The 25,090-nt window shown below is 36.7% G+C and overlaps 1 protein-coding gene across 1 annotated transcript in view; it reads right to left on the bottom strand.

Moving 5' to 3' along the window:
* Positions 1 to 25,090, bottom strand: part of LOC120621278 (histone-arginine methyltransferase CARM1-like) — a 196,344-nt gene that overhangs the window by 32,241 nt on the left and 139,013 nt on the right. The window lies entirely within an intron of this gene.

Here is a 25,090-nt window from a genome sequence, read left to right as displayed (position 1 = left end):
ATTCGGTTCTGAATTCTTGACCATTTCTTCACGTGATTAGGGTATCTTTCACCTCAATCCTATCTTCTAAGGTGCAGTTAATCAACATGTGACCTATAAGTTTATTAAATGTCTTTTCTACTTAAACTTAAAAAAAAAAGAAATCAAATAATCTTTGATCTAAGGGAAAACAATGAAAAAAACTATTAGAACATGTCATCCATTGTCATTATTTATGCATGCACAAAGACTCAGAATTCCATTCTATCAGCATTCCACACATGGAAGTCAAGTTCATGGGATTCTGTTTCCAAGGTTAAAGCTTTTAGTGCCCTGCTTTTCTCTGTATAGTCACTTCTCAGGAGAGTCCATTCAAATGCGTAGCTCTAACTATGGGTCCACTGTGGTGACTGTCCAAACTACACCTGTAGGTTTACTCTCTCGCCTGAGCTTTGTCATCTCCTCAATGTCAACCAGTAAAGAGCCAACCTCTGCTGCTTCTTGAAAACTAAACATTCCTCTAAGTTCCCTTAAAATCTTTATATAATCTTGTATTTCCTTGATTCTGTTTTGATCACTAATATTATAATCCTCAGTATCCTGGAGGCATACATAGTTGCTTCTCACAGACAATTAGTTCTGTTATTGTTATTTCTACCTTTCAGATATGTTTCATTTCCACTTTTCCCTTTCTGCCTGTATCAACTTGTCCAGTTTCTAATAGCTTCAAATCTGGAATTTAAAAATAGCATTTATATAATGAAAATAATAATAGCAGTACCTACTTCATAGGCCTGCTTGGGGCCAAAACAAGATAAAGCATATTAAGGCCTTAGGGCTAAGTATTAAAATTATTATTGCTTTCATATTATTTTTATTAAAGAAATAGTAAAAAAAGAGAAATGCAAATGAGCAAAAGCATGAAACTAAAAATCACTTGTATTCCCATCATCCAGATGTAGGCAGGGTATATTTTCTAGAAAACAAAACATTTGAGTATATTTCTATTTATAAAAATATATAATATTTTATAGTAATATTTCATAATCTTTTATTCATGTAATATGTTTTAGATCAGTTTTCTGAATATTTTTTACAACATGGCACACTTTAAAAAATAACAATTATTTTTATGGCACACTAGGGTGAATAGGAAAGGCTCCTTGCATTTCAAGACATTTGAGCTGGGGGCTCAGGCCATACTAGACCCTGACCAGCTCCCATGAAGGAAAAGAGCATCAAAACTCAGTGCCTAGTATACTTGCTGTATCTGTTTTAGATATCTGTTTTAGATATCTTTCCATGAATTAGTTTACAACACAATTTTTATTAGCTGTATAATGTTTTATAAATGTACCTTGATTCATTTAACCAAAACTGTGTTGTTAGATATTCAGGGTATATCAAGGTTTTCATTATTACAATAGTGTATCGAGAAATAATAATAATACAATTAAATCTGGAGACATACTTTCTACTACTTCCTTCAAAGTTAAAGGGTACAGAACTTTTAAGGGTTTCTGATTCACATGGCTCCATTGCCTGCCAGAAAGGTGATTCCATTTCTAAATGTCAAGCCCTTTCTAAATTCTGCTTGTGGGGTGTGACCATCCACACAACCTCAGTGCATAAAACTGCCTCATCATCTTGGAACAGGATGTTGGAAGGGGAGCCTTTCTGGTTTTTGTTTTTTGCTGGTGGAAATAATATGATAAAATATCCAAGGAAACGTGATACATACTCTTTATAGAGAATTTATAGAGAATAATCCTAGACACTTGAACTCTCATGAAGATCAGAGATATAATAAGGCTACAGAGGATTTTTTGAGCTGTCAAAAGGGCAATTTTAGATTCACTGGAAAAAATTCTGAGTCTCATTATTCTCACTGGCAAAGGACACAACCATATACATGGAAGTGAGCAAATAGGCTGGTCAAAGGGTCACTTTATCTTGTGACTTCATTTATTTTTGACCAGATTTAAAGAACACTAAATCAGGAATCTGAAAATATGGATTCTAGTCATGGTTTTAGCACCAAAGAGCTGTGTGACCTTGGGAAAATAACCTAAACTCTAAAATTTAGGTTCTCTCCTTTCACAATTAGAGTTTAAAACTAGAGTTATTCTAAGGCTCCTTCTAGTTCTAACATTTTATGATTACAAGATAGTGAAATTACCCCAAAGTACACTACAGGAACCTATAAACATAAGGGCTTCTTGATCAAATAATTTTGGAACTTCTTTATAATATATATCTTTCTTACAAATTCAGAGCCATGAGCATATTAATGGCTTTGAGGAAATTCTACAGAAATGAAACTGTTTGGCTTGGTTAAATCAAAGACATCCAAACTTATTTGAATACTTTGCAGTATTTTTTTTCCCACTGAACATTTATTTATCACCCACGGATCAATCTTTAGAAAACAATGAAAATGGTTATTTGATAATCCTAGGTTTGAAAAAATTCCTTAACAAAGATATTTGAAAATAGGACGTAAAACTCAACCAAGAATAGCTCTAAGACATAAGAGCAGCTAATTCCAGATATAAAACACATTCTACTCTTTGAGTCAGTCTTGCTGCCTTCCTTCATCTCTGGTTTACAACATTCTCAGTACAACTAATTTTATGTCACTTTATATACCATTCTTCCAAAACTCAGTAGAACTATCTTTTCCAGGAAAAAAATAAACATCAATATGTCCTTCCAAGTGCTGGAAAAGGCCCCTGACAAGGAAGAAAGCTCCATTAGCTACTATATTCATTGCTGCACAGGTTTTCCCTGTATGATCTGGTCTTTCTCTAAGAGTTCAGGATAGAAAGAGATTCCAAATAAAGGCCCTTCTTCCAAGATCCATCAAGGTATAAGTAAACCCACATCATATCCTTGTTTTGATCCTGTTTCCTTATTGCTACATTTCAAAAGCCTGTGCCAATAGTCCTGTCACTTGTATCAGTTGCTTAAAAACACACACACAAGCACACCCACAGGCACACAGGCATGCACACACACTTTAGGTGGCAGCAGAAGTAGTAGAATTCATCCTCTTACTATCACAAGATTACTTCCAAGATAGATCGATCATGGATAATTTCACCTGGTATCTTGTCTTGTCTCATTTGGAAGGTTTTTCACTGAGTTACATGTGTTAAATATGTGTTGTTTATTTATACCTGTTCAGTTTAGAAGTGTAAGTAGTCTTAGAAGCTGTACTACACAATACAGTACTCAATTATATTCTATCTTGAAATAGTGAAAGAGTAAGAGTTTTGGAGGCGAAATACTTGGGTGCTAGTTGTGGATCCTCCACTTGCTAGGTGTAAGGCTGTGGCCAAGACATAATTTCTTGGAAGTCCATTTCTTTACCTACAAAAAGAGAATACTAATAGTACTTATTCCCTTATGTTATTTCAAGGATCAAATCAAATGTGAAAGTACAAAGGAATAGAGAATATAGACTAAATACAAGAAGAGTTTAAAGACAAGATAAAGCAATAAAACTGAGATCAAAAGGGAGATTTTGGACCCAAGAAAACAGATCAAAAAGAAAGTCAACATAATTACAGAATACTATATGACCAATATCCAAGAAAAAATGTTACATTTAAATTATATGTAACCATTTAAAAAATCATTTGGCATAATTCAATAAAGCTAAAGATGTACTTAGTCTATAACTTAAAAATATCAGTCCTTAGAAATATACATTCTAGATAAATTTTTGAACAGGCACACAAGATAACCTGTACTAAAATTTCTACAATAATACTGATAGTTATAAAATAAAATTTTAAAATGAAGTAAAGTAACTATTAACAGGGAAATGAATAAATGGTGGTAGAGTCATACTATGAATATTATTCAACAGTGGAAAAGAACTAGAGGTATATGTCTTAAGTTAATTTCATAAGCAGGATTTTAAGGGAGAAAAATAGGTGGCTGAATAATACGTAGTATGATTCTTTTAATAAAAATAAGTCAAATGCATTCAAAAGTAAACTGCAGTGATTAAGATACACTAAATTATTTTTTAGAACTCTTTTACACTAATCATAAAACTCAAGGTATTGGTAACTTTGGAGAGTGAAGGGAGGGCTAGAATCTGGGAGAGGCATATCAGAATTTCCATACATAGTTATATTATTCTGGCTCTTAAACTGGGTTGTAGGTACATATGTGTTTATTTGGTTAGTATTTTTATATCTTATATTTACACTCACCTTGATTTTTGTATGTACAAAAATTTTTCTAATAAGAAATTTAAAATTATGCTATTAATAGAAACATTTAAGATCATCACAATGAATGCAGATTTAAAAAGACAAATTGATTTCTGCAATCAGAAAGAAGCTAATAGAAAGGGAAGACATTAAACGAAGCAGCATAAAGGTAATTAATGTCTCGGATGTACAGAAAAGTGGAATGGTAAATTACTCAAAGGTCTATTGAAAGAAAATTCTCCAGAAATAAAAAACTGAATCCATTAATAGGAAAAATACATAGCGGAAACTGTATGCAATAATAGTAACATGGAAATACATTCTGTTCAAGATTTTGGATTTAAAGAAAAAAAAAATGAATGAATTCCTTGGGCACCCAGGCAGAAAAATAAATCACCTTAAAAGTGAAAGAAAATCAGACTGGCATTAGACTCCTCTATAGTCACAATTCATTTTAAAAGGCACTGGAACAATGTCTACAAAATTGAGAAGGAAAAAAATTGTGACGAAAAGATTAAATCTAGAGAAAATGTGTTATTCATATTTTCAACATGAAAGAATTTGGGGTAGATATCTAAGCCCATCTTCAAACTATTCTTTGCCAAATAGAAAAAAGAATCCACATAATTAAGAGATGTATTAAATTTAAAACTTGGTAATAAAGCTATAAGAAAAAGATTAACAGTTAGAAATGAATCCATTTAATTATAGAATACTAAAAAATTAAATGAATTTTGTTTATATTTCAATGAGAATTACATTACACCTTGACAATATAAAAACTATATATAACTAACAAAAGAGAAAAGAGAAAGGAGGAGCTATGAGAATGTTGATGATTTCATTTCTTTCATAGGAAGGAATGAATATCACGAGGTTAAAAAAAAAGAACGATTCTAATTCTTACTTCTTTCTATAACTTTAAAGGCATTTTTTACAAAGTAATTTATATATGAAGAAGTTCTCATTTAAAGTTAAGCAATTTCTTTATCTCAGTTTCTTTTCTTTCTGTTAAATTCAATAAAATTTGATTTAATACTTTTTATTTAAAATACTACAGATCATATAATCTCATTTTCCTTAAAGTATTTCTCTCTAGCCATTCTTCTCTTTGTATATTTGCATTAAAAATGTCCAGAATGCTGTTCATCCAATATTAATGATGATTTTTATCATAGTGATTTTCTCCTTTGTTAAATTTTTGGATTGCTTAATTCTTTATTACAAGGTACTATTTTTATAAAAACAGCACAGTAATTTTTCTAAAGAAAAATATTAGTAAAAGGAGGGATCTAAGGAAATATATCTGCCTCTTCTTTTTTCTGAGAGTCCACAGAAATACAGGAAGTGATATAAATCAGAAGGAAATCTTAATATGCATGCACATTAAAAAGAAGTAGCAAGGGAGGAAAACCTTAGAGGAAATTTTAGAAGACAGAAAGTAGATTAGACTGGATTGATGGAGGAAAAAGAACACATTGCTCTGAACCCCTAAATATCAGAGCAAAGGAAGGTTTCCTGTAAGGAAGTTTTGGAGAAAAATCCAAATTTTGAGTCAGCAAATGCTAAGAGCAGAAGCAGCATATGGGACTGTCTTGTGGGCTAGTACCACTCCCCCCCCCCGCCCCCCACTCCAACTCCATCCTTAGGTATATGGATGCTATTAGGCTGACATCATTGGGTTTTATCCCCAGCTAAAGTTCTTAGCACTGCTTTTGTGATATGTCTTAGCAGGGATTCTCCTGTGGGTACTGAAGGCAGAAAGAGAAGCAGAGAAGAGCTTGGGGTAACTGGGTTCCAATTTCAGACTCTGAGGGAAGAGAACTATGAGGTAGTGCCATCTAAAGTTTCATTCCTAGGATAAAACTCTTATTTTGGCAATAGTGCAGGTTTCTAGGCTACCAGGGAGATATACACCCATATACTTTTACAAGAAAGCTTATCTGTCAACACATCCTCCACACTTAAGCAAAGGCTTTGATCTGCTCTGCCTCTTGCAAGAGTGACCTGTTGGGAACACAGACCCACTAACTATTCTAAGCAATCTAGTTCTTTATTCATTAGCTAAGAAAGAGTAAACGAGGATCTCCAGACATTAGAGGAAAATAAATAACTTAAAAGAAAAAGTTGGAGATTAACAAGTAAGAAGAACAAGTAGCCGCAATGGAAATAAAGGATAATTATTTTTTAAATTACTAAATGTAGAGAATAAGAGTGATTTTATAGCCACACAACAAGAATAGGCTACTGTAAAATTAAAAATATGAATACTGGAAAAAAATTCAGTTAGTGTTGTGCCAAAGCTTAAGACCAAGATTGTGATCTGTAAGATAAATTTGAGGGAATCTGAGAACACAGTGCAAACTCAAAGAGATAGAAACCATAAAAGAATAGTCAAGTTGATATAGACATAATAGTTAAATAAATAATAGAAAAATATTCCCAGAACTCAAGAAAGAGATTAGTCTTTAGATTGAAAGAACCTACTAAGTATGAAGCAAAGTGGACTGTTTAAAAAATTAGTCCACATCTAAATACATGGCAAAATTTGACAAACCTAAGAATAAAGAGAAAAATCTCCAAAGCTTTAAAAGTTATAAAAATCACATTCACTTCAAATGCACAAAAATTATACTGATACAGAATTCTCAAGAGCAACATAAGATATTAGCGACATAGGATATTAGCAAGTTCGAAGGGAAAATGACTCTTGAGCCTAGAATTTTAGCCCCAAATCCAAAAAAGGTAAGGTAATAGAAAACATTTTCAGACATAGAAAGCCTCAAAGGCTTTTAAATTGTGTGTCACAAATGAAAATATATATATAAGGAATCAGTCAAGAGGAAAAAATAGAAGAAAAAGGATACCATAGAAGAAACAGCGGCAACCTGACTATAAATGAGAAGTGAAGAAATATGCAAAGAAATTCGAAGTTTATCCATTTTTGATATATAGAACATTTTTCTTGGAGTAGCAAGAGTTCGAAGTCATAACATTTCCTTTTCTGTGGGTCAAATGAAACTATTTGATTTTAGAGGGAAAGCTATTTATATACTCTTTATACTTAAAATGTTTTTCTGGGGGTTTAAATCATCGGATGCGACAAAGCATTAAAGATTTAGTCAAGTATTATAAACCTTGACAATCTAGAAATAATCTAACCAAAGAAAATTAGGAATTGTACCCCAAGAGGAAAGTTTCTCCTCTATTATACTGGGAGTCAAGAGTATATCCAAAGTAGAAAATTCGGAAAACAGAAATATAAGTATTATGATATAAAGTTATGATAGCAATCAGCTAAAGAACTTTAAAAAAAGAAATTTAGAGTAGTTCACAGTGGGAAATGTGATCAGGCATGAGTGGGTGGGTAGGAGATGATTACTTTTTATTTTAGACCTACCTATATTGCTTGATTCCCCTTCCTCATGCACAGTTAATTTAAAAGAAAAAAAAAGTCAGTGAGTAGTCATCCCCCAAACAGCAAGACACCTAACCAATCTTTCTTTTATCCTCTTTCAGCCCTATTCTTTAACAGGCAATTCTGAATATTTGCTTCAACATTTAAAAAAGCAATATTAACCTTACTATTAAAAAGGTTAACAGTAAGGTGGCTTTAGTTTACTTAAATGAAATATTTAAGCTAAAGTTCTTTGCTAAATACCTGTTCTGATCCCATCATTTTATAAAGAAATTGAGTCCTAGGGAGGTTAGTGTCCAACCTAAGGACATGCCACAAAACAGTGGCAGATTTAGACGAAAGTGATTATATATATCAATGTGTTTCAACAAGTTTTGTTCATAGCTATGTTTGGTGACAGTAGCATTATGGCTTGGCTACTTTCTGAGATGGGACTGAAGAGGAAATATGTATGGTTACTGTCTCTCTTTTTCTCCTTTCCTTCCCTCAGCGCGCACCTGCTTCCTGCCTGTAATCAAGGTAATTATGGCACTGCGCACTGCATATGACCCCTCTTGGGCCACTGGTGCTTAATTATCAGTGTGTAGAAAACAGGGCCTTCTGAAATCTGCTGCTGAGAAAGAGTAAATGGGCCCCTGGAGGAACCAGCCAGAGGTGTGAGCGCAGAAACCTTTCCAAACAAGAACTAGTTGGCAGAGCAATAAGGACAACACATACAGAGAGAAAGACAGAGAATGACAGATAAGGGAGACAGACACAGAATGGAAGGCAAGGCAAAGAAAGGGATTTTGTCTCCTGTTTCTCTTTGGAGTGAATTAAGGGCAGAGTTGGAGGAGTCCAGAAGCTTCTCTGTATTGAGTAATTATATATTCCTTTATCACTTGCAGAATCTCAAAGGTGACAGAAGGAAGCCACATGAAGCTTTTATGAGGGAAGCTTTTATGCCACAAGCCAAAAAGAAAAGGACACTAGCAACTTTAATACACATAGCTGTTTCCTTCTAAAGATGTTCCAGAATGCTCAAAAACTGGAGAAGAGCATCAAGGAGACAGACAAGCTGTCTAGGCTCGGAAAGGATACTTTGACCAAATTATAAATTAAGCACTAAGAAATACGTAATTTCTATAGAAGCAATTCACAGCTTTGGGGGCGGGGGCAGAGGGGTTGCACTTTTGTACATCCTATTAGCCAGTTTATTTGCCTTCTATTGGACGGTAAGTTTTCTCTTTTAGACTGTAAGTATCTGACAGCAGGTGCCATGTCTACTTTCTCATCTAGCAGAGTACCTGGCACATCAAAGGCATCCAATAGATATTTGTTAATTACCTCACCAAAGGTGATACGGCAGCCGTTAGAGTTCAGTTTCCATCTTAGTTTGGAAAATTATTACCAACGTACAGGGACAGTTCAAAGAGAAAAGATCATTCTTTGCTCTTCCAATCTCTATGCTGGACCTCTGGTAGCAGGTAAATGAAGGGTAAGTGATTGAAAGGAATTTAGGTGACATTCTTTATATCCTGCTAAATGCTGACACATCTGGCAATGAGAAAGTAATTTAGGTATGTCGAGAAAATAACCAGGACTTTAAAATGGACAAGAAAGTTACCAAGCATCCTGTCTAGCATATCCTTTCAGGTTATCTTTTCCTTTCAGTGTCTTAGAGCTATTTCACAACTCCGTTAGAAAAACTGATGATGTTCCAAGTAATTCTTGTCTTTTGAAATGGAAGGAAATCATATCAGGTAGAATGTGGTTGTTTATTGCCCTGTGGATAGACTAGTTTTGCATCTACTCGTAAATGCTTTCGGCATTCCTCATTGCCTATCTTGTGTGGTTCTTTGAATTCTCCTTCAAAAGGGTTTAACGTCTTATTAGTTTATTTTATTTAATAAGTTAAATAAAATATTTGGTACATGTTCATCTAATATTTGTATGACCGTCATGACTTTACCTTTTAAAAAATTATGTTTTAGCATTTTAATATACTATTTTCACTTTAGTTCTGGGACTTAATTTATCCTGTCACCTCTTTATGACTTTTTCCCTTCTCCTTTTTCCTTCTCTTGTAGATGTGATGTGGTATAACAAGTTAAGAGTACTTGCTTCTGAGATGACGGATCTAAGCTCGAATCTTTGCTTTCTAGTCATCTTGGTCAAATTAAATAATTTTAAACCTCAGTTTCCATATATGTAGAATTGGAATAATATTAGCACCTTCTTTCTGGGTTGCTCTGAGACGTAATGAGATAATGCATGCAATGTGATTATACATGGCTTGGAAAATGGCAAGTGCATAACGGATACTAGCTATTATTTCTTCTTCCCCTCGCACCCCTCCCACGCCCCAATGGTAGGAGAGCCAGGCTGTTAGTGATCAGTTTTAAGAAGAAGTAGGACTGTGGATGTAGAGAGTTGGTCAGGTCACCAGGCAGCAATTCTCCTTGACCATAGGTTTTTCTTTCCACTCTTTCCCCCAGAAAGCCCTAAAAGTTTATACTTTGTATGGCATCTGCTAGCTGCCTCTCCAAATCCATTCTTGCCTTTTACCTTACTAATAAAATGCCTGTATTACTGGAGGCAACAAAGTACAAACTAAAATACTATACTTCCCAGCCTTTCTTGCAGCTAAGTGTGGCTAACTGACTATGTTCTGGCATACGAGATGTAAGCATGAATTCTTGGAAGGGACCTCCCAGAAGGTCCCTTAAAAGGGGGAGAAAAAGCTAAAGAAAGATATTTTTGAGTCCTCCCTATCTCCATCCTATTGTCTAGAACATGGATTTGTTGGCTGAAGCTCTTGCAACCATCTTGGATATTGGGGTGACTTTTAGGAGACAGGCCATATACCAAGATAATGGAGCAAGAAGATACAGGAAGCTTGGGGCTCCATAAATTTTGTGGAGCTGCTGCACTGCCTATAAGGTTCTATCAGATTTCTTTTACATGAGAGTACAAAAGCTCTTGTATGTTTAAATCAGTGTTAATTTGGGTTTTCTGTTACATGGTGATGAACTAACAGCTAAATGTTGGGTGTCTTGTTCAGCCCAAGGGGTCTGTCAACCATAGGAGTCATAATAGAACCATGTAGTTTGAGAACTCTGATCAATTTCTACCCTTTTGCTATTTATAGTTGAGTTACTGTGAGCTCCAAAGGAGCATGCAATAATAGAGGACTTGTGTGGAAGGGTGAAGAGTCCCCTCTTCTATCTACACCTCCCTTTACACAAATGAGAAAATTTCCCTGTGGCGGAATTTTTTCCGTCCATGAGCTATCTTCTAGTATAGAGGGCTGTGAGCATCCAATGTAATTATGAGCTCTAGAGGAATGCTAAATATTACTATACGAATAACAAATTTGATTTTGATTTGCCTCCTCTGGGCAGATTTATCAATAGTACATACTTATAGGATTATATAACTATAGTTATAGTTAGGCTATATAATTATATAGCTATATGATTATATTTTGGTGGCTTTGCTTTTATTTACTTATTTTTAATTAATTAATTATTTTAATTGAAGAAATGATTTATTTTTTTTCCTTTTTTTCTCCATCTACCTCCCCCTTGTCTTTGCTTTTAGTAAAATCAATAATATTAGACCTTCACCTCTCAAAAAGTATGTCCCATTTATTATCTCATATCTACTCCGCAGCACTGTGAGAGAGGCATTATTATTTCTACTTTGTAGATATAAAAACTGAGATTAAAAAATGATTAAATAATTCTCTCAATTTACTCTGTTTCTTTATACCAACTGGTTAGTAAAAATATTCTTGTGCACACTGAGGTTTTTTAATAGCAAAAATGATTTTAAATTTTACACCGAAGGACTATTCGAAGTTAGAGCTTTCCATTTTACAAATGACTGACAAATTACATACTTGATTTTGCTGATTTTGAAGTTAGAAAAATAATGCAAGTAAACTGGTTAGAGGCCAAAGCAAAGTGAGGATCTTTGTTGAAAAAAACTTCACATGTCTACAAAATAATTCTGACAAAGCAACATTTTAACCATTTAAACATGAAGGTAATTAGGATTATTTGGATTTTATTTTCTACCAAATGTTATGTGAGTATAAAAACCTCAAATGTTTTATCTTCTCAGAGCGTTTTCCCTCAAATGTGAAATTCAGCTAATTAGCCCACCCTTGGCTTTGAGAGCAACCAGTGACTTGGGAATATCGAGAGGCCTGATCCGCGGCCAGGTCTGCAGAGCTTGGAAGAGACGGCAGATGAGTGAATGGAATCGCTCCTGTGCAGTGAGGGCTGATAAAATGCATATGTTGCACAAATGCAGCCAAGGCCTTCTGAATTTTCTTTTTTCCAGGTCCTTTTTAAGAAGAAGAGTACCTAGTCTAAGAAAGCTGCTCAAGAAAAAAAATCACATTTCTGAAAGGTCAAGTAAGCCAGTGTTATGAAAGGATGGAAATATTTATGACAACCAAAACAGACCTAAAGGAAAGTGTGAGCTCATGCAGACCTACATTACGAAGTAAATGCAATTAGAGATTTAAAGAATAAATACACTGGGGGCTTTCGTAAAAAACTAGGTCTGAATAAAAACACATTTACTTTATTCTTAAAAATCAGAGACTCTTAGAATCTGTGTCTTGATGTGTGCTCTTCCTCCTTCTCCACCCCACCTCTCTTCTTACAGGGATTGTTCAGGAAGATGGGAGTTTTCAGAACTTCTTCTACATCCACATTCTCCTATGCTTCAGAAAAATATCCAGTCACGATTTTGGGCAGAGTGACCCAGATCACTCTACCCTTACAAGCATCTTTCTTCCAAGATAACCCAAACCACACATTGCCTAAGGTAAGCTTGCCAAAGAAAATTTCATCCTCAGCCAGTTGGTGCCTTAACTGAGTTGTTACTCCTGCAGAGTGTTCCAGCAAGCTCTTTGAGCCAGTCACCTGCTGACTTTTTCTGGCAGCTCCTTCATTTGTTCCTGTCAGTCATATATGACCTCCATCCTCCTGCTAAGAAGCACTGAGTTAAAGGTGAGGTCCAGGGATGCTTTTCACTCTTTACATTTCCTTCTCTCTGATTTCTGTTTTTAATCCAAGACTTCGCAAAGACACTGTAATAAGAGATATACATATTTGGTCTTTGCCCCTGCTTTCTGACACAGAGCCCCTAAAACCCTTGTAATCTTCCGAGTGATAGAGGTGATAGGAGCATCTTATATACTGCTCCTAAATCCCTTGGGATTTTCTGAGTGATAGATGCATCTTTTGTTCTAATGAGATGACTCCTGATGGGCTCTTAGATAGCTTCAGGTTAGGGGCTAGTCACCAGAAAGTTCAAGCCATGACTAGAAGCTTGGAACTTTTAGTCCCACCTGCATTCTCCGAGGAGGGAAAAGGGGTTGGAGATTGAGTTAGTAATTGATCATAAAAATCCACAAATCCATGAAAATCCCTAAACGTGGTTCAGAGAGCTTCTAGGTTAGTGAATGCATGTACCTGCCAGAAGGGTAGCACACACCAACTCCATGGGTACAGAGCTCCTGCATATGGGACCCATCTGGACTTCTCTCTATCTATCTCTTCATTTGGCTGTTCATCTATATCCTTCATAATATCCTTTATGATAAATCGATAAGTGTAAGTAGATGTGTCCCTGAGTTTTGTGAGCTGTTCTATCAAATTATTAAAACTGAGTGGGTTTGTGGGAACCTCTGATTTAGTAGCCAAGATGGATAGAAGTATGGGTACCCTGGGTACCTATCACTTGTGACTGGTATCTGAAATGAGGGCAGTTTTGTGGAACTGAGCTTTTAAAGCTGTAGATTCTGGCACTAACTCTAGGTAATTAGTGTCAGAATTGAATTCAATTATATGATGCCTAATTGGGGTCCAGAGAGTTGGAAAATTGGTTGATATGGGCAAAAAAAGCCCACACCCTCTGTGTCAGAAATGTTGTGAGAACAGTTTTCCTTTAACACACATGCACATGATGATGAATAGTCTTCAATCTTCCATGTGGGGACACTTCTTTGCTGAGTCATTCAGATAATTTATTAGTATTAAGAAATAGAACTGACTTCCTGTGTTCCTTATTTCTTGTCATTAACTTACACAGGCTCAGCTTCTGATTCAAGTCTTGAGTTCGGTTTGAGATAATGTAATTTAGAATATTCAGATATTGGCACTGAGCACCACAAGAGTAATTAAAGGGCAGGTTGTCAGAAACTGGAGTGATTGTAACCATTTAGCCTGCAGTCAGGATACTCAGGTCTTTTGGTTTATAAAATGATGGAGAAAGTGAAAGCACAGAAGGAACCTCAAAGATCGTAGTCATAGTTCAACAAATTCATGGTTCAAAAGAGGAAACTGAGATGCAGAAAAGTGATGTGATTTGTCAATTTCAAGAAACCAATAAGTAACCCAGTGAAGGCGAGAAGCTGAATTCACTGTGTCCCACACAAGTGTTTTCTCATTCCAGCACTTGGACTCCCACATGGAGATGACCGCCACTGTTCCAATAAGAAAGAGCAAGATCTGAGTTGCTGCATCAGTCAGAATCCAGACTGTGCTTCATATATTTGTTGAACAACAATTGCACATTGTTACCTTGTCCTGGCTTTATGCAGAATAATTCAACCACCTTTTCCATCATTAGCTGCTATTCAGACCAGCTGAGAAATTCTCATGCTGATTTGTTAGTCTCTACGGGGCTGTGTTCCACATAATTTTCAAGCAAAAGAGAGAAAAGATTTCCATCAGCTAGGAAATGGTGTGAAGCACAGAGGTTAAAACAACATCTTCCCTGAATAATACATTTAAAAAGTCACCCAAAGCATGTTATTCAATCTGGCACCCAGATTTAAAGATTGCCAGATGGCCCACCCAGGCCTCTGAGGAAGAAATATCACATTGCTCTTCCCTTCTTTTTCCTGCCTTGCACTGATAATATCACAACTGAGTAGAGAACCACAGAGCTGCAGGATTGAGTAATGCCAATAGTTAGGTACTGACACTCAGGCGGAATGCTCTTTCTATACCTGGAGACAAAATAACATTTGTATATATAATACCAAATTCCCTAAGCGTATCTAAGAAAGCAGAAAACCTCAGGAAAAGACCAAGAAAGAGGAGGGGTTTCAAATTCCTCTCAGGGAAAGACTTTGGGACCCAATTATGTGAATGGCGTGATGAAGTGTAATCTGCCAAAAGAATTATCTCACAAATCCAGATGGAACTTCAATTCTAGCCCAGATCATCCTGCCTTTTGTTTGGGTTAATCGATTCAGTCCAAAGATTATATATCAGACACAAAGTACTCCATTCTATGTTGCAATATATATGATGTGATATCCTGAGAAATATGACTAAGTAGAGTCCCCACCACAAGTTAGTAAAGGAGACAGATATACACACAGCCAAAAATAATGGCTAATGCTGATAAAGAGCTAATTTGTGTTATGTACTATTTTAAGTGCTTTACATATATTAACCCATATAATCTCACAATGTCCCTTTATATAAAGTCAGCTATATTTTTATTCTATTTTACTAATGTAGGTACCGAAACTAGGTAATTTGCCAAAGGTCACTGTTATGGGTTGAATGTGTTCCCCCAAAATCAATATGGTTGAAGTCCCAATCCCCAGTACCTCAGAATGTGACTTATTTGGAAATAATTGTTGCAGATGTAATTAGGCTGAAGTCATACTGGAATAGGGTGGGCCCCTAATCCAATGTGAGTGGTCTCCTTGAAAAAAGGGAAAATTTGGACACAGATATGCATACAGAGAGAACAAACACCATGTGATGTGGGCAGAGACTGGAGTGATGGAGCAGAAGCCGAAGAACACCAAAGATTCCAGCAAATCAGTAGAAGCTAGGAGAGAAGCATGGAACAGATCCTCCCACACAGCCCTCAGAAGGAACCAAAGCTGCTGACACCTTGATCTCAGCCTTCTAGATTCCAGAACTGAGACAACAAATGTGTTTAAGTCCCCCAGTTCATAGTACTGTGTTACAGTAGCCCTAGCAAATTAATACAGTCACTCAAGCCAATGAACTGTGAACTCAGACTCAAGCAGCCCGGTGCCAGAGTTTGCATTCTTAACCATTACACTAAACTGCTTATACTTCTGAAAGCACTGAACACTCTGCACACTTCCCTACGTGTAAGGCAGAATGAGAGACATATTAGTGCAAGATGTGTTTCTATTCTGGAGGAACTTAATTATCTAGTTGGATCTCTGAACAGCTAAGTTAAAAGGTACTGAGTTAGGGAAGTTTTTCATCAGAAGTGACATGTTAGTAAAATCTGGAAGGTCATGTAATAGCTACCAAGTTAATACTGTGGTGGAAGGGGATTTTGAGTAGAGAAAGCAATGTGTAGAATGTTGCAGAATCATAAATTTAGAGATGCCAGGGCAAGGAAGACAAAGCCCAGATTTTGAATAAACTGTGCAAGGCTGGATTAACACTCATTGTATCTCAGGTTTTTTATGCCACAAACTTCTAGAGAACAGCCATAGAGCCTGCTAACTCTGGTGCTGGCTCAGATGGCCTCTTGTCACCATTTTGATTTATTGTTCCTCTTGTGTGTCCTCTCAAGCTGCTTGATTCCTTAGATCTAAACTTCGGCTTCTGATGACCACCTCAACCATGCCAAGCTTTTCACGTCCTGCTTCTAGGGCTTTTTGGCTTTGCCGCTGGCTTTATTTTCGGGGGCGGGGGGAGGGGAACCACTTAGTTCTCTCTGGCTACACACATCTGGCAACTTGTGATCTGAGTCAGCCAGGCGGGCCTCCTAGATTAGACAGTTGAGGAAGGGGAAAAGGCCAAGCCATCTATCAGGATAAGGGGAAGGAGGTGAGTTGTTACAGGCTAATTGTGTCTCCTCCTAGTTCATATGTTGGAGTCCTAACCCCGTAGTACCTCAGAATGTGGAGATAATATCTTTAAAGAGGTAATTAAGTTAAAATGAGGTATGCATACACATACAGAGAAAAGACCCTGTGAAGACACAGGGAGAAGACAGCCATCTACAAGCCAAGGAGAGAGGCCGCAGAAGAACCCAATCAAGCTGACAACTTGACCTTAAATATCTAGACTCCGGAACTGTGAGAAAATAAATTTCTGTTGTTTAAACTACCCAGTGGGTGGTACTTTGTTATGGTAGCCCTAGTAAACTAATACAAGGATAATAAAGGAAAAAGCAAAGATAGACATTTGTCAGCGAATCCTCACTATCTCTGATGCAGCTCTAGCTCCTGGAATGGAGTCAAGATCAAAAGACCAGGCTTTCTGGATGCCAGTTATGGGACAAATCACCCAGCTAATTAGGACTCTAGGAAGAGGGAGCCTCGTGAAGACAGGAACTCCATATCAGTGTCCCCTACCCTTGCTAGAAAGACTAGATCAGATTTCTCATCAGGACTGTTGTCAGTATAAGGTTAAGCGTGATTCCAGACACCTCAATCTCCCCTGCCCTCCCCACCAAGAGGTACCATTTCCTCAGAAGTTGTCATTTACCACAGTTAGAGTTCGAGGTCTAAAAGGCAATGTCTATTGAGAAGGTAAAATTCAGTAACACAAAAGTAACCCAGCTGCTCAATCAGCAATGGAAAGTGACAATTATTTCTTCTTTCCTGTTTTGATTGGAAAGGTAGGAGGCATTGGGTGCTGAAAGCAGGAGTAGGGTTGACAACAGAGATGGATGCAGTGTGTGTGTGTGTACGTGCATACGCATGTGTGTTCCAGGAGATGGCTATAGGAATGGTGCCTAGAAACATAACAGTCAGACTTTTAAAAATTCTGCCTAGTATCAACCTTATTTACCTTTAACAGGGTCATTTTGGAAATATTTTGGCTGCATACACACATGCACGCCTCTGGGCTTCCAAGAATGTATGTATGACGATTTCTTTTGTGACTTCATTAGAAAGGCGCTTCCTTCCCAAGGGATGCATTCATCAAGGTGTCACGGCAGTGTGCTTCCTGCCTTTGGCCTTGCTACAAAAGCCCTTTCAAACAAACTGAGCACAGCTGCAATGCAGAGGTGCTGCCTCAAGCACATGAATTAAATTAAACATCATTCAGTAACTATGAGAAACAGGCTGTCAAGGCATCAGGAGGAAAAGTGAAAAATTCAGTCAATTTGTCCTGATCTCTCCTTGACACAGTCCGCATATTCTGAGCCATTGGGATCCAAAGTGAAACTTTTCTCCAAGAGAGGGGGTGTGTCTTATTCTCCTAGAACATCCCTTCGCACCAAGCCAGGGACATAGTAGCACTCAGAAAATGCACAATGCAGAACTCTTCACATTATCACCCTATAGTTGTCTTACATTTGCGACCTCATTCCAAAGTAACAAGCATCATTTCTAGGTTTAATACTAAACGGTTTTTGTCACTGACTTACTCAATTTGTTGGAAACCTTTTGCCTATTTATTGCAACTTTATTTTCACCTAAGTACGTGTGTGGAACAATACTGGCCTGCCATCAGCATTAATTTGCCGTAGTAAATAATGGGGCTTTTCATTCGACTTGAAAGGAATAATCACAGCAATTAGCATTTGGACAATGCTTTATATTTTACAAAAGACTTTCACATGCTTTGTCTTATTTAGAGTAAGGCAGGTATATGTTCCAGCCCTGGGTTGATTTCACCTGTGCAGGACCAGCTCTTCCTGGGTAATTCTGGGAAACTCTTATTCCCCTATTCTGATCATGTGATGCTGGTGAGGCTACTAATTACAGCCAGTTTTCCCCCACCGCAGCCATGTGACCCAGCACCAGGCAATCACAGCACTCCCATTCCTAGACAACAATGATCAGAAAGATGAACAGATTAATCAAAATCCTTTCCCGGAATTTTTTCAACGTAGAGCTAGAGGAGAAGGTTACTTATTTTCTTCGTCAAGGATCTGAAAAGATGTTATGTAGGAGCTGCTGGTGGCCTTCCCTTCCACGTGTGGATGGACTGTCCAGAGCAGGTATAAAGCCAATGGCACTCCTCCTTTGGAGTGCCTGGTTATGTGAGCCAATAAATTCTCTTTTTTCTTAAGCCAATGTGAGTTATCCTTCTGCGATTTGCAACCAAAAGTCTGAACAATGGATTTTACAAAATTAGACTGATTTTTGAAGCTGAAGAAACCAAACTGGTTTCCTACTGCCCACACGTGTTCTCTGTGTTCCATTCACATCAGGTTTTGTCATATGACTTGTTTTAGTCAATAAAATAAGCCATAGCCATGGACATGTATGTGAGCAAAAAAAAATAAAACTTTTCTTGTTGGGAGTCTTTCGTTACTGTAGCAGAACCTTGCTAAAATCTTTGCCTATCCTGACAGATATACCTATGTTAAATGCTACAGCTCAAATATCAATCTAGCCTGTTTGATTTCAAATTCTACAGTTTTTATTTACACTACACCGGGCTACTTCTAGTAAATCTAAACTCTTCAAGTTTTCCAGAACATCTCTCAAAAATAAAAACCATATAATCAAAAAACAAAACAAAACAAAAAATCATGGTCTCACGGCAAACCGTAGATAGTGCCAGGATGACTGATAAAACCAATGACAATGACAATAATAAGAATAGCAAATATTAATGTCCATGAAAAGGTAACCTTAATGGGAGCAAGGACCTAGGATGTCTTGCTCACTGTTATGTCCTCAGAAGTTAGTATAGTGCCTGGTACGCTGTAAAGTATATGTACAATGTTAAATGGAATAGTTGCTTTTTACAGATGCTATGCTTTACTACACTCTCATTTGTATTCACTTACTAAACAGAAATGTGCTGTGCATCTCATCTGTGCCAGGCATGGTTGTAAACACTGGGGACCGTGGGGTAACAGACAGGGTCCCTACGTTCATACCACCTATAGTCTAGAGCAGGGTTTCTTACCTGGGCAATATGCATTGACATTCTGGGCCAGATAATTTTTTTGTTGTGGGGAACGGTATCTCTCCCAGATGTTTTAGGTGCTTAGCAGCATCTCTGATCTCTGCCCCTTCCTCCCAGTGCGACAAATATAAATATCTTGACATTGTCAAATGTCCCCTGGGAGGCAAAATCAGACTGAGAACTCCTGGGCTAGTGGTAGCAAAAGAGATGAGGAGGCTATTGATTTGAAATATGTTAGGTATAAAAATGCCATTAGTAAACAGAAAGCTGGGTAAAGGAATAGAAAATGACCCAAAGGGGAGTGTTGCTTTAGACTGAGTGATCAGGGGAGACCGCTATTCTAAGTTAACGTTGAAGAGAACTGAATGGGATGAGTGCTGGATGTGTGTCTGCCTGGGGGAAGAATTTTCCTATGAAAGGGAACAGTTAGAGCGAGGACCATGAGGTGGAAGTGTGCTTGCTGTTTTTAAGGAGAGATAAGGCCAGAAAGGCTGGAGCGGAGTGAGTGAGGGGAAGCGTGGCAGGGAAGGTGGTCACGGAGGGAGCAGGAGGCCAGTGTGAATGGTCTTGCTGGCCACGGCAAGGACTCTGGATTTTATTCAGTTGCATAGGAAGCCGCTGGAAAGTTTCAGCAGAGAAGTACCAGATTCTGACTTACACTTTTAAATAATTACTCTGGCTGTTACATGGAAAACAGAATAAAAGGGACAGGATAAAAGCAAGAAGATGAATTAAGGAGGCTGCTCTGCTATTCCACGTTAAGAGACAGTTTCGTCTGGAGGAGAGTGAAAAAAAGTGGATGGATTCTAAATGTATTTTGAAGGAAGAGCTGATTAGATTTGATGTGTTGAATACGGAGAAGAGGAAAAGGAGTCGATAATGGGATATACTATTATTAATATACACATTTTACAGATGAGGAAACCAAACAGCAGACAGTATAAGTAGCCTGTGCAAGACAATATTGCTACTAAATGGTAGAGCCAGGCTTCCACCCAGACACTGATTCCAGAGCCTGCACTCCTAATCTCCACTTTACATTGCCAATCACAGGCCTGGCAGCATAGGTGGGGGTGGGGAGCAAACTGAGAGGCTCCAGTCACCCATTTTCATCCTACATAACATCCTGTCACCCTTTTCCAGGTTCTAAGACATCCAAGACATGCCCATATAGTCATTATACAAACACAAGCAGACAAGAATATGGCAGATCTGACCCTTCTCACTTACCTGCTCTTGTCAATTTCATTTGGATACAAAAATCACAGATTTTAAATTCTCACAAGACAGCTTTAAAAATTCGAAATTACCACAAAAACTTTAAAATATGTATTTACACCAAATATCATTAACAACAAAGTATACTTCAAGGTTATATACTGTGCTAGCAAAAATCATCCAGATTTGTTAGACATTTAAACAGCTTATCATCTGAGATATGAAGGCAAGCTTTAAAAAAAGATTTTTGAGCACCATATAAAGGTATGTGTTACTCGACCCAGTTCTGCATAAAATTTCTCCAAATTTCTCCCTTTTTAAGCCACTTTTGATGTTCCTTGCATAATAACAAAAGATGAAAGCCACTTGTCAATGAGAAATACCTGTTGTTTTTGCTGTGGTAAAAATGACTAAAATAAGAGATATCACCTCACACCTGTCAGAATGGCTATCATCAATAAATCAAATTTTAACGAATAATGGCGAAGATGTGGAGAAAAAGGAATCCTTGTGCACTGTTGGTGGGATCATAAAATGGTGCAGCCACTATGGAAAACATTGTGGAGGTTCCTCAAAAAAAATGGAGCTACCATATGACCCAGTAATTCCACTTCTGGGTACTTATCTGAAGAAATCCAAATCACCAATTTGAAAAGACATATACATCTTTATGTTCACTGCAGTATTATTTATAACAGCCAAATTATGGAAGGAACCTAAGTATCCACCAACAGACAACTGGAAAAAGGTGTGGTACATATAAACAATGGAATATTACTCAGCTATAAAAAAGAATGAATCTTGCCCTTTTGACAACATGGATGCACCTAGAAGGTATTACGCTAAGTGAAATAAGTCAGACTGAGAAAGACAAATGCCATATTATTTCACTTCTATGTAGAATCTAAAAAAACAAAATAAAGAAACAGAAATAAGCCCATAGATACAGAGATTTTGATGGTTGTCAGATGGGAGGTTGAAGAGGGGGGTGAAAAGGGAGAAAGGATTAAGATGTGCAAATTGCCAATTATAAAAACAGTCGCAGGGATGTAAAATACAGCATAGGGAATACAGTCAATAATATTGTAATAACTATGTATGATGTCAGGTGGGTACTAGACTTATCAGTGTGATCATTTTGTAAGCTACATAAATGTCTAATTATTATGCTGTACACCTGAAACTAATATAATATTGCATATCAACTGTTAAGTGAAAAAGAAAAATTATTTAAAAATAACTGAAATAAAACATGGAAACAATACAGCAAAACACTAAAATGCATGTGTCTGTTAGCAAATATTATTGACAAAGCAGAGAAAACATTACTGATGATTTTAAGAAACAATTCAGAAGAAACATGCTATGCAGAAGGTTTGGTGCATATATTTGTATTATACGGAGATGTTTCTCGCATAAGTTATGTTATACTGTAGATTCTGTTTGAATAACAGATCCTAGAACAACTGCTTTGCTGAGGGCCAACTGAAGGAAGGATATTCTGGAGAAGATTCACGATCTTTAACAATATCAAGGTTTCATGGGAAACCTGTACGTGCAACCACTAATAAGCTACGACGCTATGGGATGTCATCAATGTGGATGACTGTATATGTTTTTAAAAAGGCCTTTAAGTGATAGTAGACTATTTATAACTTTGTAATAACTTGGGAATGTCTTTGAAAATCTTTACAGCAATAAGCCTTTATTGGTTATTTCATAGCAAAGTATTTAGAAGAGTTGCCTTACTTACAGATGAATCATGAAATTTTCTTGTTAAAAGCGAGAGCTGTAATTTGCTAAAATTTTCTGTGATGACAAGTAGCTGTCAGAATTACTCTCGCTAGTGAGTAGTTTTGAAAAAATAAATTTAATTTTCCTTTCAAAGTAAAGATGACTTTTGGTAATGAATGAGAAATAAACTGTTTTTCAAAAGAAACTCATGCTATGGAAAGAACGTTTTAAAATGGTTGTTTGGGATATTTCATTGTTACATGATTTTGTTTCTGAACATGCCATTAAAAGCCTTATATCTGCAAAATTTTAAAAGCTTGAGAACATAGTTTTTTAATTTTTTCAAAAACTTTCCAAAATAAAAATGTTAGTAAGTTTAAACCCATTTCTTAAAAATGTCAAAATTCAGTGCTTTCTGATTAGTTTATAAGACTTAATTGACATCAGAAAAAAGGGAAATGTTTTAACTGAATTTCATATATGTTGTATAATGTTAGATTGTTTGAAAAATGAGTATGGTGATTTAGCTCAACTCATTTTGCCTTTCTTCCATTTGAATTTACATATTTTTGTATGTATTCAATCTAGCAGCAACAGCCCTCATAACCAATTACAGAAATAAATTTAACATAGAACCGGACCTTTAAATCACATTATCACCAAATATTAAATCAATATTTTAAATTACATAACTCTATAGGTTTATGTGGGCCATTAGTGAAATATATATACTTTAAAATATTGTTGATTTTCATCCTTATCCTTTTCTGCCTTTTCAATCATTTTACTTCTGGTATTTTTATTACTCCACAGACTAAGACTTCCAGGACAGAAGTGAATAGAAGTTTACTTTTGTTTTGTTTTTTTTAAAAAGCATGTTTATTGAATGTTTGTTGACTACTTTACATACAATGAAACACATTCATTTAAAGTGTATAGGTTAAAGTGTTTTAATGAATATATATGTATATATAATATATCCATGTAACTACCAGCACAATCAAGATTTAGAAAATATTCATCACTCCTAAATTTCCTTCATGACTTTTGCAGTCAGTCCTGACAACCCTGTACCCTGCTGACCACCCAGCCTCAGACAACCTTTGATTTGCTTTCTGTCACTATAGATTAGTCTTGCCTGTTTTAGAATTTCATATTGAAAAATTTATATGCTCTTTTGTATCTGGCTTCTTTTACTCAGCATAATGTCTTTGAGATTCAGCCACAGGTATGTGCGTAAGTGGTTTATTCATTTCTATTGTTTAATAGTATTCCATCGTTTCGGTATAATACAACTGGCTTGTCCTTTCACCTATTGATGGGCATTTGGGTTGCTCTCAGGTTTTTATGTACAAATCTTAGTGTAAACGGATATTCTCATTTCTCTTAGATAAATGCCAAGGAATGAAATTGCTGGGAGGTCAGAGAGGGAGTGCATGTTTAACTTTATGAGAAACTACCCAATTGTTTTTGAAAGTTCCTCTTGCATTTTAATTCCCACCAACAATGTTCAGGGGTCCCACTGGCACCCTTGTCAGTCTTCTAAGTTTTAGCTATTTGTGGGTACATAATGGTATCTCGTCATTTTCATTTTAGAGTATGTTTATAATGTATATAATGTGTGAATACAATAGTACATATACAGTTTTCAAAATAAATCAAAATATGTATGTTGATGGGATAGCTAAAAATGCTCATCAGTCATAATATACAAGCAGAACCTCGTAGATGCATACACACAGTATGACCAGGTCTCAGCCTTAAGTGCTGGCCACTCCAATGCCTAGGAAGTTGCTTATTTACATATTACATCGTGGACGTTTGAGGTTTTAAATGTTATACTTTAAGAAGAATTCAGGGAAGAGAGAAAACAATTTCTCTGCTTATAGTTCTAAGTTTGGCACCTGTTAGCGGAGGCTACCTGTCCACTGAGGCAGAGGGGAGACTATGCCACAGGTTTTCGCTCCAGTAGTGTATTTCCCATGGTGCTAGCTTTGGTTTCATTTGAAGTTCATTTGCACAGAGGGTGACCCTGAAGAAAAACACATTTCCCCTTCCAGCATTGCCCCAGGAGGCGCCTAGGCCCCAGCAGTTTCTTGGGCACTTTATTTGCTATTAACTCTAAAGTGTACGGATACTCATCTGTCATTTCTCGGCTTGCTGGCAGAAAAGCAACAGTGCAAATACCAAGAAACCTCAGCAGTAAGTCCATTTCAAGCAGATCAGATGCCCAGTAATAGGCACAGTGTGACAGTTTAATCAGAGAATCGTGTGGTATTACTGCTTCTGCCTAAGAGGAGCAGGCTTTTCAAGAAAGCTCTTCTCAGATAGCTATTAGGTTGCTGAATGAAGAACTGCACAAAAGAAATGCTGGCTCCTTGTGGTCTTTCAGATCATTAAAAAGTAACCCAGGTGGCAAAACCAGTTATCATTTCCTTAGCTATAGTAGATGAAAAGAGCAAGATTGGACACCAATCTGAGGCTCCATGATGGCCAAAACATCAGCCCAGAGCAAAAGAGGATTCACCAACTCCGTAGAAAATAAGGAGTCAAAAAGATTACTTAGCATTGTATGGGTAAGCCAACCTGTTGATTTGACTGAATTTTTTGCTCTTCAGATGTTGGTCTGG

Source organism: Pteropus medius, unplaced genomic scaffold (genome assembly GCF_902729225.1).
Source record: "Pteropus medius unplaced genomic scaffold, Ma_sr-lr_union100, whole genome shotgun sequence".
NCBI classification, from domain to species: Eukaryota; Metazoa; Chordata; class Mammalia; order Chiroptera; family Pteropodidae; genus Pteropus; species Pteropus medius.
The sequence above is the reverse complement of the archived record's forward strand: the minus strand, read 5'-3'. Positions and strand labels throughout refer to the sequence as shown.